This window comes from Bacillus rossius, chromosome 12, assembly GCF_032445375.1.
Source record: "Bacillus rossius redtenbacheri isolate Brsri chromosome 12, Brsri_v3, whole genome shotgun sequence".
Classification (NCBI taxonomy): domain Eukaryota; kingdom Metazoa; phylum Arthropoda; class Insecta; order Phasmatodea; family Bacillidae; genus Bacillus; species Bacillus rossius.
Window position 1 is genome coordinate 47,166,136 of NC_086339.1, and position 17,658 is coordinate 47,183,793.

Here is a 17,658-nt window from a genome sequence, read left to right on the forward strand (position 1 = left end):
TGCTTTGTCAATTGACGAAAGTTTAAACGATGTTTGCCAAAAGGGGCAAATGGACATTGTTGTAAAGTATTGGGATGCAGAAAACAGTTGTGTTTGTACAAAATATCTGACATCTGCTTTCCTGGAGCATTCAAAAGCTGCAGATTTGCTCAATAATCTTATTGTATGCATTGGAGAAGCTGACCTGTCTCTAGGAGGCTTGGTGCAAATTGCAACTGATGGACCCAATGTTAATTTGAAACTGATTTCCGACCTGAAAAGTTACATGAGATGTACTCTTGACAGCGAAAAAGAAATCTTGGACTTAGGCACCTGTTCATTGCACATTCTAAATGGTGCATACAAAACAGCTCATGCAAAAGTTGGTTGGCAACTTAATGAGTTTCTTAGAGCACTTTACAGTCTTTTCAAGAACTACCCATCTCGTCGTGCAGTTTATCAACAGATCACTGGCTCCAGAATGTTCCCGAAAAAGTTCTGTGCCATACGATGGACTGAAAACTCATCTGTGATGAAAAGGTGCTCAGAAATTATTCCACATCTGAAGAAATACGTTACAGACAAAGAGATTGAAAAGAATCCTCCAAACTCCCAGAACTTTCATGTGGTAAAGAAGGCCTTGTTGGAAGACCCAGTACTAGAAGCTAAGCTACATTTCTCTGCCATGATATCTGAAGAGCTGGAAGAATTTTTGACATGTTTTCAGAGAAACGATCCCCTACTGCCTTTTCTTTATCAAGAAGTTTTCCAGTTGATGAAGAACATTGCGAGTAGAGTGTTTAAAATCTGCAATGGAAAAGGTTGTTAGTGCATCCCAGTTAAAACATTTGAATGTCAAAAATGAGACTGACCTAAGAATGCCAGATTCTATTGAAATTGGTTTTGGAGCAACATTTTGCCTAAAGAAAGTAAAAGAACTACACTCTCTTAGATTTAAAGCAGATTGCAAACAGTTTTTGTTACAGTTGTTTTCCAAGCTTGAAGAGAAAAGCCCTTTAAGGAAGCGAATTGTGCTTGGATCCACTTGCTTATCTCCTTCAGTGATTGTCAAAGATGTCAGAACCTCGAGGGCCAAGATTGCCATTGAAGAACTTATTTCTCTCAATCACCTGTCACCAGCAGATGGGGATGTTGTGTTAAGAGAATATGCTAAGTTTTGTGCACTTCCTGAAGTTCTGAAAGCAACAAAGTTCTTTAACTGGAAAAAGGATAGCCTAGATAAGTTTTTGTTTCAACTGCTAAGCTCGGCAATGGAGAATGCCCATAACCTGTTTGTTTCTTTCATTCAGCGTTTTTTGATTTGCTTTCATGGTAATGCAGCAGTTGAGAGAAGTTTTTCTTTCAATAAGGAGTTCTTAGTGGAAAATCTTCAAGAGAAATCTTTGGTTGCCCAAAGACTTGTTCATGACCATGTGTCTTCTCTTCCAGGTGGGTTTAAAAAGAAATGCTTTCTGAATGTAAGTTAGACTTAAATATTTCTTTATCAATAATTTTAAATCTCAAATTTTTTATGTTACAGGTGGAATTGAAACTTTTTCTCATACTATATCTAAACAGATGATTTTAAACTTCAGAAATGCTGCATCAAAAAGAAGAGATGACCTGATGAAGAAGAAGATTAAAGAGGATGAATCTGTGAATGCAAGGAAAAGAGCAGCACATGAAATTACGCTCTTAGAATTGAAAAAGAAAAAAGTGCTGGAAGAAAAGAAAGAAGAACTCTTAGAAATAGACAGGGATTTGAAAAAACTTAGGAACAAAATATGTTTATAAATGACAGACTATATTTCAAATACCTGTTAGTTTCGCCTATTTATTTATTTTTAAATTAAGTCATTATCGATTATTTGGATTTATTTTTCATTACCCTCCAAAGCTGCTTAAAGTAAAACTTTTTTAAGGTCAAGTTTAGCATTTTAAACTGCATGTGATCCCATTTATTTAACAATAAGCTTAACCGTTGATAAGTAAACTAGACCTATATTCAATATCCGTTTTAATTTAATACAATTTTTAGTAAAAAAAAGTCACCAAAAATGACAGAAAGTGGGCTCCAAAAGTCACCAAAAGTCACTGATTTTTGGAAAGGAAGACCAGTAGACACCCTGTTGTTGTACAGTAGGGGTGTGCGAAAAAACAATTTTCAATTTGAATCAAAGTTGAAAATTGATAATTTAGCGGCACCTGCCACCTTCGCATCTCCCAGCCCGGCCAGAGCATCAATAATGTTTACCAGCGAGGGCGGGGCTGGGATTATAAGGTGGTTTACAGGCTTAAAATTCACACAAAAGCGCAGTGTTCATGTTCCGTCCTTCTTTGATGGCATTACTATTCGTGAGTTGTAGGGAGAGGTGCTGGGTTCGATGACCCCATCCCATAGCATCTCACTTATCTGTCTCTGAATAGCGTCCTGCTCGCAGGGGCCCGAACCCAAACACCTCGTAAGGTGGCTTGTGGGGCACCATAGGAATCCTGTGTTCAGTAACGGTGGTGCGTCGCAATCGGTCTGCTGCGGCGAAGACCTGGGGCTGGCCCTTCAGCACACGGTTGATGAGATCAGCATACTCACTGGGCACGTTGTGCCGAAGATCGTTCAGGCGGGTGAATGAGTCAGGGGAAGGAGGCTGGGGGCGGTGCACACCGTAGACCGTCCAGCGTCCGCACGTACCGAGATGGAGTCACCCGGCACGGACCTGCTCGAGCCACGGAGCCCCCAGGTCGGGCACCGCACCACTAGGGCCTCGGTGTGACTGACATGGTCCCTGATGTCGAGTCTTACCTTAGTGGTGCCCGCCATCGTCGTGCTGGCGCTCCTGGTGGCCGGCTGCACCACTCCTGGGCAGGGCGTGACCTCGGTGCACCGCGATGTGTGAGTGGCTCGCGGCAGTGTCCACCAGCGCCATCAGGTCCCGCTCGTTCGCACGGACGGGGATCCGGAGCAGCCCGGGTCCTTCCGGCAGCTCTCCCTCCACGTCGGCCACTGCTGCCAGGGTAGCCAGGGCCGTGACGCCAGCAGGGGAGCTCGTCTGCGACCCAGGGTGCGGTCCGTAGCGCTGTTGTCGGCCAGCTCCACCGGCGTCAGGTGGACGGGGCGGCTCAGCTGGTAGGAGAATCGGGGGTTTGGGGCCCACCTGCTTGCCCAAACCCGCTTAGGCATTTCCCGCTGACGTTCATCCAGTTCCGCTCGTCTCTTATTGGACGCGCTGCTCCCCTTCGCGTGGTTGCCGCCAACTCCACCACGGCGGGTCTTGTGGCGTGGCGACGCGTTGCTGTGGTTTGTTCGCAATGGTGGCGGCGACCATGAGTACGGCAGGGCAGAAGAAAGTCCAGGATTTAAACATCTGTTGTGCGTGTCGGTTTGGTGGTGGCATAGGCGCAGCCTGCAGATGTTGCAAGTCCTGCTCCACTTCCCACGCTACCAAAATGGAAGTCTTCGAGGCTTCCCGCTACGGACCTCAGGGACAGTAGCTCTACGATGACGGACAGCACTCCGCTCAAGTCGTCACCTGACGCTAGACGTCGTTACAGATGCAATTTGTCATGTGAACTGCTCCACTCCTTTCCCTTTGCCCTTGGTTGGCAAAATAATGTCCTTTGGCACTGTGTGTGCGCGCGCGTCGTCGAAACACAGCTCTAACTGCCCCGCGAACTCGTCCCAAGTCACTCGATAGTCCCCTGCCATAGTCCACCATGCTTCGGCACGACCCCGGAGTGAGCGCTCGCCCGTGGTGCCCATTCGTCTGGGGGCACGGAATAGCGTGCAAGTCTGTCCTGGCATGTCCTTAAAAATACCCACTGATCTTCGTGTTCCCGTCCACTGAACTCCAGTAGCACAACAGACGCGCTCGCATAATGGACTGTCTGCATCTTATGCCTCATCTGTTCACCCTTTATTTTTTCCTCACAGTTTTGGCACAGAAAAAGTCAGTCGCGAAAATTCGCGAACTCACAGGTTGTTGTTCACTTAACACCGCGCCACAGCTATGACAGCACACTATCTCCCTCTGTTGTCCCTGAAAGTAAGACAGTGCGCACGTCATCTTGGCGCTGTCACCCGCGCTGACACTTCCACTTCCGGTTGTCACTTCAGGTCCTCTGCGCACCACGTGTCCGATATGTTATCGACCGCCCCCCTTTCTTCATTACTAAGTGAAGACAAGAGAAAATATATTTAGAATGAACCCTCATTAATACAAATATCACTCTGTTGTACAAAGTAGCTTATATTTCACAGTTCTATGAAATGAAGTGTAGTTGCATACTAAGTTCAATGTTGAGGATAATGGTTTCGACTCCCAAATCATGATGTATTTTGTAAGGAATGTGTCAGTATCAAAGTGACTTGGAGACTACTTAAATTGGGGACATCCTTCTGTCCAAGGGCGGATTCAAGGGGCGGGGGAAAAAGTGCCAAACCTTGCAAAAAATGGAATGCTGATTTTGATATCATGACTAATACATTTTTCAAAGGATGTATTGGAAAAATGTTTCGTATTATTAATTATAAATTTACCCATGCATTTTTCAAGGAATTTATCAACATGAAATGGGCAACACTGCTTCGTAACTTTACTGTTGATGGTGGAGTATATCTTTAATGGGAAGTTAATGCTTTTTTTTTTTGAGGAATTTCTCAAAATGAAGTTGGAAACACTACTTGGTAACTGTAGTGTCCGAGATAGTTTCGCGCTCTGTAAAAGCAAGCAAGCAGTAGGACCTTGGTAGTGGGTATTGTTTCGGTAAACCATGTATTTTGTAAGCTGCTTGATGCAAGGACTACTGCAGAATTGTTTTAAATACGAAAGAAATCTGACTTTACACTATTGATAACACATAGGTCTCCTTCCTAGGTTCCAATATTCTCAATATCATGGTAGCAGAGCGTGCGGTTGTGAAATTTAAGGGGTAATTTTTGATGTGATAAACCTCGTCACTGAAAAATTTTAATATTTTTTTTTAATAACACATTTCAGGATTATACAAATTAATATTCATTTGCTTAAAATCTTCTGCATTTTCTTTGTGTAGGCCTGTCTAATTGCTGTAATATTATTAAAGACATAGATCAGTCCACTGGCTTGATTATTTCATTATTCCATTTTTATACATTTTACAGGAATCACGAAAAATGTTTTATAACCACATGTCATAGTTTAGATTTTTAATTAAATTTTATTGGAAAGGAGGGGAGGTCTCCAAGCATTTAAGATATAGTTTCAGTATTGTAGTGTTTTTAGATTACCTAGATTTTGTAATTATCCGGTTTCGAAGTAATCCAGGTTTATTTACACAAGACTTTTTAATGCCCAAAGTATTGCATTCTTTTTGGTAAGGATTTTTTGAAAAATAATGAATTTATCTTTCTAATAATATTTAATTTTTAGGTTAATTTTGAATTATGTTTGTCATGTTGGTATCATCAATATGTCTATTCTATATTGAAAGAGCAGGGTTTTGTCAATATTGTTCTATGTTTTAGGAAATAAGTCCCTTAGTTTTCACAGTTTTTAGATGGTCATTTGATTTTTGAAATTTGGCTTCGTCAAAGTATAGTATATACCTATAATTTCATGGAATGCCTCAAGTTAAATGTGACTGGCTCCTTCAAATAGTTTACCGTGTGAAGTCATTAGCATTTAGTATTTAATTAGTTTTTGGGAAATGACTACAACTGTAAATACGCTGTCAATGATCCAATTTATGGACTTTAATATCTTGATTTGCAAATTATAGTTTAACAAAGGCTAATTTTCAATGTTAAATGATAATAAATTGTTATGGCATAAAAACTGTTGTAACTTTTGGAGTCTTTTGGTTCGTCTCTTTCTCTCTATGCATATGCATAATAGGTGAAGATGCTTGGTTCGGTTAGTACAAATTTTGTTGAAACAAAGTACCAGAGTAATGACCTGTCAGGTTTTAGTAATGAATAAAGTTTGCAGGCTTTCTGTGCCATTGTTTGAATTGGCTTTCTTTGTGGATCTTAGCTGCGTCAAATAATAAATAGTGTCCTGAGGTTAGGACGACATCACAGTTGCCTGCTGATGCAGATACACATGCAGTCCAACTGCTACCCTGAAGATGGTGACTGCACTGTAGATCGAAACCCTGGAGGCTATTTCTTCCTACTTGACGAGTAAAAGTCAAGCCAACCTACAGTTTCAGATGAAGTTTCATTGTTTGTTTATTCTGACACATGGTTGGTGGGTTTACACAGCACTGGAACGAAGCAGGGCGTTTGAAAGTTTTCACATACACTAACAACTCCACTGAACACTGTCTTGTATGTTTATTAGGTAAAATATGATCAGAGGGCAAGAACATTATGTTGATTATTTTGACAAGTGACCTCTCTTAGTTTGGTTGCCAGCCATTTTTGAATGCAAAGAAGTTTGAGATTCTTCCTTCCTGACGCAACTGGTCGAAGTAGGAACATGAGGAAGCACTAAACGCGTCTATGCATCACACTAATTGTATCACATGCCCCAACCAATACCTTGGAATCACATATACTGTGTTTATTTTTATGTAATAAGTAACTAATTGACTAAGTAGAAAAACTTAAAATTTCTTTAACAATGGAAAAGTTAATAATGCCCGTGGAGTAAAGGTCATATCAGTGATTGCCGTTTGGTAAACATTATTTTTTTTTTACATTTAACTATTGAGTTGTTATTCGTTATTCCACATATCACACAAGTTATTCTGTTAAATAAAATAAACTACTTTATGATTTCCTAACAAATAAGCTAGCCAATCATTTACCAATGATTTTCTCAGAAAATAAGTAAGAATATTCAGCTGTCGAACTAAAAAAATTAAGTTACTTATAAAGTGCACTCGCTTGTGAGATGTACTATATTATTGCATTGGGAAATAAATAAAGTCAGGTGGTAAGACTCAGAACATTTTTAAACCCTCATAATCATTAATAACTCCATTGTTGTGGGGGGGGGGGGGGGGGGGGGAAGCAAAGAGAAAACACTACTTATTTGTAGATATAGCACTCATGCTAGCGGTAATCATTACTTTTGTCGCCACAAGTCGAGAGGGCGGGCCGACTCTAAAGGTTTTCAAGGAGACGCCCAAGAGAAAAACTAGTTGTGCCGCACACCCTCGTTGCTTTGTGCCATTCTAAAAACATTCAGCTTTATTTTGTCGAATAAGGTTCTCAGTAATGGAGAGTGACAAACATCAAAACATTAAGTTGTAAGTATCCAATATTAAAAAAATAACAGTGATACAGAACACAATATTTGATTGCCATGGTTTCGAACATAATGGTTCACAACTACTATTAGCATGTGTGGGAGGGAGGTCAGTAGCATAGCAGGGGAATTAGTATACACTAGAGTCCCGTTATAGCGAGGTGTCACGGTTCCGGGTTTGATCCTCGCTATAACCGTGTCCTCGCTATAACCGAATTGGACAAATTTTGGCCCCCAAAAAATAAAAATTAACAGAAAATAGCATAAAAATTGTGTTTAAACCTGTATAATTGGAAAATAACAGGTTATATTAACGAAATCTTAATTTCTGTGAGCAGATGTGTGAATTCTCTTTAAAACGATACCCCATAAGTACGGATGCGATCACCGATTGCGTCAAAATAACCAGAATACCCTATCAAGCCACGTAAGTATAGCATCTCAGCCCGCGGCCGACGCAGCATTGTCCTGCTATCTATTGCCGACGCGGGCAGTCTGCTGGCGGCCATGTTGGTTCGGGATGTTGCTAACAGGTGGTGCTAGTGTAGCGCGACGATTTAATTCCTTACAAAATAGCAGGAGTGCGGCTGCGGCAACGCACGTACGCCTCAAACGTAATAGTCGCTGGAAAACTATACTTTTTTTTCATTTAAAGAAACCTGTCAACTTTTTTAGAAAATAAATTTGGGATTAAACTCAAACCATCACCACCCCTTTCTCGGACAGATACCCCAACAACTGACCGAAACAAAAGTTACAAGAAAACTGCCCTAGCGATTAGGAAATAAATACGGTAGTGCCGACTAGAGGTGTAAAAGTAACGAAAAAATGTGTAACCGTATGTATTTGTTACTATAACAATTAGTACTCGTTACTATCGTTACGTTACTCGTTACTTCTGATACCGCATAACATGCTATGTTATGTTGCAGCAACGAATCCAGCTGTATTGCGTACGCGTACAGTATGACGTCGCGTAAATAATAATAAATAGAATATAAACAATTAACAATATATGATAATTAATAGTTTTTGTTAACCAAGAAACAATTAAATTTCATTAGAGCGGCTGTTTGATATTATCTCTTTTAAGATAACCAAAAAAAAATGTGAAAATACGCGATTATAAAAACAAAAACATACATATTTCTAATTTGTAGAATACTTTCTTACGTTGTTTCTGTTCCAATCTCAAACTTTGTCTACACACGGCACAGATAACTAACGGAAGTTTGATAAAAGAAAGAAAGGATGGGATTCTATTTTTAAGCCACTCACTTAGGTGGCGACTGCACGGCTGAAGAATGTGACGCGTCAACGGCAAGATGTCTAGTGGTGAGCGAGAGGGGTGGAGATAAAGCAGACAAATAACAAAAGCGCGCTGCAAGCGATCACGCCATAAATTCCTCAAAAATACCTCGTTATAGCCGTGTTCTCGCTATTACCGTGCTCGCTATAACGAGATTCTACTGTATTTTATTTCTGTAACAGACGCATGGTGCAACAGCCAATGAGAGCAGAGTGTAGTGGAAAGAAATTGTCAGGATATTAGCCTACATGGCAGTCATCATTATTATCTAGATAAGTGACTCGAAGTAAATGTACATTAAATATTCTATTAAAAAAGATTTTAGGCTCCTTAACCTTAAACATTGTTCACTAAAATTTTTGCATAAGCTATAATATTTAAGCTATAGTTAAATCTTAGTTTAAAAAAGTAGTGTTTACAAGGCGTAAGGCTCAAGTCCGCTGTCAGAGTGCTTAGGACGTGAAATTTACGTGATATGGCGAAATATCCCTGTTGGGATTAAAATGATTATGCGAAGAGCCACACGTAAGAACGTACGGCTGAGTGGGGTCGGGCGCAGAGCTAATTGCAGGGGTCGAAAATGGTCACTTAACTCACTTACAGTCACTTATTTTGCATCAATTACTTTTTTGTCACTTTTTTTTTAAAACAGTCACTTAATTTACTTTTTTTTCGATATTGGTGCCCAAAATTTGCATTTCCGCTTATGAAAGTGACATTAATTAAATGCTTGAATTTGTGTTTTTGACCGTAATCAAGGTATTTGCCGTTTGCCATAACACGGATTGTGTCGAGATAGTTTTTTACATGCGTAAAAGCGTAAACAACTGAAGTCAAACTATCCATTAATCGATTCGCCGTACAGTATCGATCGGCTGACGTGATGGCAGATAACCTATGTTCTCGCCAGTATGTTTTGTAGTTAGTCTGATTACGGTCTTAAGTTATTTTTGTTCTTGGGGACCTTGGCTAGCGATATGACTTGTGTCATGCTATACTATTATTTGAGGTAAACAAGTAACCGGGAAATAATATCGTAGTGTTTTGATGTTTTCTTGTGTGGTGAAGATGGGGAAGTGTTGTTTTCGTAGCGAGTGGCTAGAGAGGCGCGATGATAATTGTTATATCATTAACGAGTGGGCAAAAAAACGTAACGATACTGATGTTTTTTGTGCAGTTTGCTGTGTCACAATCAAAATATCAACCAAAGGGTATCAAGCACTATCTCAGCATGCTACTTGCGAGCGACACAAGAGTGAATGTCGGAATAAGTTGACTCCTAGTCAGCTAAAATTCACGGTCGTTCGACCTTTATGTTCAGCTTCCACATCAAGTGAAGTGTCCTCAGAAAACCATGTTAAATGTCTTTAACGTGTACGAGATCGTGCAACAAGTGCAGAACTGAAATGGGCAATGAAATGTATTATTTCAAATTATTCAGCATCATCTTGTGGAGGAATAGCTGACGTTTTTAAAAGTATGTTTGGTGAGGGTGTGCCTGAGGACTTCAGCCTGAGCAGCACTAAATTTAGGTATCTACTAACAGATGCATTAAGCCCATATTTTAGCAATGTTATTTTGAAAGACATGGATGGATGCTACGATGAAACAACAAACCACACAGGTAGAAAGGAACTGCAAATTGCTATCAGGTACTGGTCTAAAACAAAGCTACAGATTATCACTCACCATCTTGAAACCTTTTTTATTGGATCAGCTACAGGCGAAATACTAGTTGAGAAAATTAATTCTGCACTAGACAATGCTGAGTTATCTTGTCAGAAGATATTAATGTTAGGAATTGTTGGCCCGAATGTCAACAAGAAAGTTGCTCGTATTATTTGTGAAAAGTTGGTTTCTATTCGCACATGTTAATATTGGCACATGCAGCATCCACACACTTCACAATGCATTTCTCAGTGGACTTGATAAACTTTGAGAAGATGTAGCTGATTTGGTAATGGCTGTCCATAATTTTTTTGATGGTTGGCCTTCAAGATGTGAGGACTACTTACAAATACAAGATGACCTATCTGTTCCAAAACATAGTTTCATCAAGCATGTTCCGTCAAGGTGGCTTACCTTAGAAGGAGCTGCATCACGATTGATCGAACAATGGGAAGCTCTCAAAAAATACTTCCTAAGTTATGTCCCCAAGAAGAGAAATAGCCTAGGCAAGAGCAACAACTACAAGAGAATAGTGAGTTTACTAAAGAAGCCTACTATAAAGGCTGAACTTCTTTTCGTGTGCAGCAGTGCCAGAGTATTCACACGCTTCACTGGTGCATTCCAGAAGGAAGAACCAATGATACATGTTATGCATGATGATCTAGACACTCTTGCTAAGAGTTTGCTTGGAAAGGTTTGCAAACCAGAACTTATACAAACTGTTGGTGTTAGTGAAGATTTACTAAAAACAGAGAACCTACTTCCTGCCCAGAAAATCTATGTTGAGAAAGAGATTGTGACAGAAATTTCAAAGGTAAGTTCTAGATTTAGTTGTTTTAAGATTTAAATCTTCAAATTGTACTTTCAGGGTGGCCACTTGACCTGGAATTTTTTTCCCCCTGTAAGGAACAGTAGGGGAATATTTTTTCAAGAACCTGGAATCATTTTTGTTTTGTAATATATTTCTTATAGTAGCCTACCATTTTTAAATTTGGTTCCAACGTGTAAACAATGTACTAAATTATGCACAGATCATTGCAGTAAGTGCAATAAACCATTTTGCAATTGTCTAGAATAGAGGCATTTTCAAAAATGTTTAAAAAATTAGAAAATGTATTAATTAAATAGTATTCACCTCCTTTAATAATACTGTAAAAGATTTTTTTTGAATTTGAAAAAATTTTACCCCTATTATCAAGGCCCCCCCCCCCCCCCCCCACCCCCCAGGCTAGTTTAATATGTTTGTGCCTGCTGGTTTTTTTTAATATCTATAATTTTTTTTAAAAAAGGAGATCCCTAAAAAAATAAAACTACCAGGCAGGAGGTGTGATTGACTTACCTCGAAATGTTATTGATGATAGGGGTGAAAAAAGTTCTAATTTGAAAATCATTTTAGGTTATTAATGAGAAAGGTTGTTACTATTGAGTGCACCCTATTTTCAAATTTTAATTTGACATTTTTTTAAGTTTTTCACAAGAGACCCTATACTAGACAATTACTAACAATTTTAACACCTGGTAAATTTGTTGTAGAATTTTTTTGCAGTTAGGATATATAAGTATATATAGTGGGCACCCTAACTCTTGGTTCAAAACACATTTACAAATCATAAAAGGTATATGTTACAGGTGGATGAAAGGTTTCAACTGGAGTTTTTGGCCGGAGTGAAAAACCATTATGTTGAAGCTGTTACTCATGTTATCAGAAAGTCACCCCTAATATTGAAAATCACTTCTGAAGAATTGCCGTTGCCTCCAGAGAAAGGGTTTTACACCGCAGTTGTCGAGACATTGTTGCTCTAGCAAAGGGTCTGCCCATTGTAATTGATGAAAGTATTCTGTTAGATGAATGGAAACTACTCCAGTGTGAAAAGGACAATGTGTGTGGTGGCCGTATAGATGACTGCTGGGCTCAGTTTTTTGTTTTGAAGAACAGCATTGGTGATGATAAATACCCAAACGTTGCTAAAGTTGTAAAATCTGTTTTGGCTCTTTCACACGGAAATGCTGACTTAGAGCGAGGGTTAACTCAAGACAAAGCTTCCATGTCGGAAAGAACACTCAATGCAGCACTGACTGTCAAGAGTGCAATAATGAAGATGTACCACAGCAAGCCTGATTTGGTTCCCATTACAAGAGAGCTATTAGCAATGGCTCGTGTAGCTCATAGCAGCTACCTTACACACTTGCAAAATGAGAAGGCTTTAAAAGAAGAAGCAGCTCAGAAGAAGTTGGAAACAGATGAAAAGAAATTAGTGGAAGCAGAGAGAATACAAAAACTGAAAGATGAGAGAAAGATAATAGCTGGTGCTGAGAACAAATTGAAGAGTTTGCAAAGTGAAGAGCAGCAAAAAAGAAAGACTGCAGATGTACTTTTTGAGGAGGCAAATAAGAGATTAAAGAGGGCTGTAGAAAATAAAGATATGCAGGAAATTGGATTGGCCCAGGCCATGTTGGAAGGTGTTAACAGTCAGAAAAGAAGCTGCAGAGAATAAGCTTGAGGTTGATACTGTACAACACTCAGTGGAGAAATGTAAATCTAAAATTATTTCGACTATTTTTCAAAATACTCAAAAAAATTATATGTTTTGTGTTGATGGAGTGTTCTGACATAAGTTTGCTGATGTTGAAATGTTCTTAAATTGGGCTAGATACAGTTTTGTAGTAGGCCTATGGTGTCTTCTTAATTAATATAATTCTTAGTTCATTTTGTAAGACAATATAAAAATGTTAATCTTGACAGAATTTTCATGGAAATCACTTTTAAGTCACAGTTTACACACTTGCCTTCCCTTTCACCATCTTAGGTATGTGAATAATTTGTTTCTTTTAATTTTGTGCTACTGGTGCATAATTTGTAACTTGTGTGTTTTTAAATAGTTAATATAATAACTGTCAGTATCTTATTAGATCCATATATAACCTAACATTTTATTTTACTACAATCAGAAATTTTTGGAACATTTATTTCAGTTATATTTCAGGTCACCTTTTTAGTCACTTATTTTCCTGGAGATCACTTTTCTCACTTTTTTCCAGTGAATAAAGCACTTTGAGGCCTGCAATTGGAAAGATTGGGTAAACTTACGACTATGGCGATGAACTGGACGTGGCGCGAAAACTGTAGGCTCTGCGTTCGCAGAGCGACCGACCCCTGTGAGCTCCCGACGGCAACTGGTGCTCTAGCGCCGCGCGACCTCGCGCCAAGACGCGTATAGCGCGGGAAAACAGCTCCGACCAGTTTTGAACTTAAATGTTAAATTTGATATTACATGATTATCAGGGTGTCTACCAGATCTAGTAAAATTAAATTCCCTGATTTTTCCAGGTTTTCCAGGTCTAAAACTGAACTTTTCCAGGTTTTCTGTAACACAATTACGACATTCCACGAAACTGAAAAAACTGCATAACAGTACATTGACGGGTTTCAAAATATTTCAACTCACTTAAATTAGTAAAAAAAAAATACCTTCTTCAAGACGTGGCCAAAGTAACTCAATTGATGGCAAATAAAACATGCTGCTACAAATATTTCACACACATACTTTTGCAAAAACATAAGTAAAAGGAAGCTCCCATCAATTTCGCAATGACTCAACTTTTGTGTCTATTGCACTTGCTTCAGAACGAGCCAAATCCAACACTCGAGCCTTCTTCAACTGCAATGCCTTGATCTCCTCTTCAACTCTTCTTTTTCTGCCTTCTTCTTGTCTGTAGCTTCCTTTTCTTTTTGTTTCGTTTGCAGGGCTTCCTTATGCCTACAACTAGCATTTCTTACATACTGTAACATGGACTTGGTGATATCAACATGCTCTACACCTCCAGAACGTTGAACAAAGTCGTACATCTATCTTTGTGCGATCAGTATTTCTTTCTGCAAGTTTTCAGTCAGCAAATTAGAATTTACTGAAAATCCTCTTTCCAATGATGCATTTACATGGGAAAGTACCAACATCATCCTCACAAACTTTAGAAGGCCTGTTTTGGCAGCTACTGTATGTGCCTTAAGAATGAGCATCCACAAGTGATCAAGGCGCCAGTCTTCTCGAGAAAAAGACAAGAACAGTGCTGCAGAATCTTGCGAGGAACATACCAACTGATATGATCACTCAATGTTATCAGCTTCTTGTCCTTATAGCCACTTGTTTTGAAGACAACATTCTAAACTGTAATTCACACGCTGTTTCCTCACACCCGAATTTAAAGCCACAGACGGACATAAGCAGGAAATTCCCTTGGTAAGTTTGTACTGCAGGGGACTTTTGTCTTGAAGTTTTTTTACCATAACCTTTAGACAAGTCCTAACATTTTTCAGTAACAGGACAGACTTTACTGGTAATTTCTCTTTCTTGATGGCATGGCGTACTGCATAACCCAACTTGATATTGTTAGCAGTCAATAGATTTTCCTGGTTATCTACATCCAATCGAGATACATTGTGTTTCTCCTTAAAGCTCTTCAGTACCTCTGGTTTCAAAAACTTTCCTGCCAAAGCTAATAAAATGTCTACCAGTGAATCATAGAGAAAAGGTGCCATGGGTGCTTCACTTTGGAACATTATGAGAAACAATTCCAGCTCTGATGCCAAAGAGTAGAAGAATGTCAATTTTACTTTCTTCAAGAGCACTTTTCACTACACTGAAAGACACAGATGAAATAGAAACTTCACTAACAAATTTCTTTAGGTGGGGTAACGTTTTCATGGCACGCTCAGCAACTGCAGTATTCCATCTGATTGCACAAAATTTCTTGGAAAAAAAGCTCTGATCCAGTTATTCTAATGTAATCTGCCCTCCTTGCAGGTAGGTACATGCATAAACAAATAGTAACTGTGCCTCAAAAAACTAACAACGTCCAATTGTATAGCAGAAATTCCAGTTTTGAAAGCACCATGGACCGTATGAAGCCCACAGCTACCAATTTTGTAGCAACGATGGTGAATCTTCACCAAAAGTGTCTGTGATATGTATTTTCAAAACTAACAAAAATGCCCAGTTTACGTTGAGGGCATCCATTGATGCACCTGTCGGTATAATCCGAACGTGGGAAGCACATGCTGCAGCACGTCACGTCAGCAGGATAACAGACCAGCTTGAACCAGTTTGTATCACATGATTTAACGCCACTTCCGAATCCGATGGTAAATAAAAGAAAATGGACGTGGGAACTGTTCGTTATTTTCCATTCAAAAATAAAAACATGGGGCGCGATTCACTTGATGCTACGTCAATGCAAGCAGATCAATAAACAAAAAACGTATTGCCAACTACAACCTACCAAACAAAAATTCCCTGATTTTTAAAAAAATTCCCTGATTTTTCCCTGATTACAATATTCCCTGATTTTTCCAGGTTTTCCAGGGACAGTAGACACCCTGGATTATTTAACAATTGCACATAATTTTCATATTATTTTAGTATCTTTTAATTGTTATTATTATGGTTTTTTAAAAAGAATTACTTATTAATTACACACTAGCGCATTGTCACATCCGGCCGGGCGCTGTAGTCAACTTGCCGTTCGTGGCGGCGCACATCACGCACGGGCATGTTCGTTGCACTTAGAGTAAGTGTTGTTGGGACGTAACGGCCTGTGCGAACCAGAGGGAGCACCGGCGGCTGGCGTCAATGTAAATTGCCTTTTTATAAACTAGGTAAAGCAGGCCATTTGGACAGACTATATTTTAGGTAGTAGTTGGCAACCGACTGTAAACAGGATGGCTAGCATCGAACTGACCTGTGACTGTATAGGGATATGATTGGCCCAGTGAGATGGTTAGTCATGCCGTGCGGGAAGAGAGGGGGAAGCCAAGCACTAGGAAGGCGACTCTTCAAGATGTTTGCCAACAAAAGTACTTAAATACTCAATAAACATGTGTAGCACAGGATCTGTGGAGTTAGTTTTCACTGTTTCTGGTGTGTGAAAATTAATCTTAAGGATTCAATTAATTAAATTAACACTATATTCCATAAAAAAATTCATTTATTTCTAATTCAAACAAATTACTTTGAATTACAACTAATCAGCCGTGTAAATTTTAATAATCCAATGCTTACCAGTCAAAAACAATTAAACTTATGTCAAGGTAGAAAGTGCTATAAATTGATACAGTAGTTTAGGCCGTGGAGATTAAACTTACAACTGTTTAAAAAATGTATGACACACCTAAAAGCTCTCCAATGGAGACGGAAACATTTAACTTGCATCCTGACTGATTAATGATCCCCCTGAACTCCAATGTGACGACGGGACAGCTCAGCCCCTAGACTTGCCTCGGACGACCTTTTCAAACTCATTCGAGTCCCCCTTGAAAACCTCCCATGTTCTCTTCTCAAAGCTTCCAGCCGCCAGACCTGAAGTCCCCTTACACTGTTCATACCAGAGCTGGATCAGCTTCTGTATGCCGGCACGCACGCCCAGTATGCAGTTGTGCCAACTTCGCGATCGAAAACCGGTGGTCCGCGCCCAATCAAGGCATAATACCGTGCAAGTCCTAACACCGTCTACGATAGGAACATCAGGAACCAGGACAGCCTTAGCAAGCTGGCATGCCCTTGTGTTGGTGTTGGATTTACACGTGAATAATAGATAATGACATCATATAAATAACTAAAGCACATGAAACTTATTTATCAGTATTAACATTATTTGAATCTGGTTTAAAGAAAACTATCCATCCAACTTACATAATGTAAATTGCCTTTTTATAAAGTAGTCGAGACAGGCCCTTCTAGTGTTCCAAACAGTGGATACTATGATTAATCATTACGATTAAACAACACTGCAAATATATTTTTAACTTAATGTATCAAACATGATTACATAGCAAATCAGTGTACATTACTTGCAAATACAGGGATACAAGTTGATAAAGTAATATATACATTTTTCCTCTCTTAAACTATAATACAGTACCATGTTACAATGGATTTGCTGGTTTGCTTTGTAGACTTATTGCAATCTCTGTCTCAATAAATCTGTCTTTTGAATATCATACTATAAAAGTTTTTGCTACTGTATTTTTTTTTTTTGTTAAGTTAATCTGTAGTTTGTGGTACATACATACATACATACAACTTTCAAACGACAGTTAATATATTGATTCCAGATGTGTAACTTAATATATGGAAACATGTACAATATAGTTTTATCCAAGAGACTGATTTAAAATAACTTTTTTACAATAAAATTGTGGGAAAATTATGTTAAAGTGTTGATAAAGTTTTTACTGATGTTTTTGTAAGAAATGTTTTAGTTGATGTTTCTAAATTGAAAGTTAAAGTTTTTGAAAGTAGCTTTATTACAGTGAAATGGGTCAAATTTGTGTGGCATAAAATTTTATATTCTGCATTTTATTAAAGTACTTGCTCAGTAATTTTTACTAATTGTAGCAATGATACAATTTTAACTACAGGATAATAAAAGTAATTTTTGACTGTTAAGTGCCAATTATTTTATAAAAAAGGCAGAATA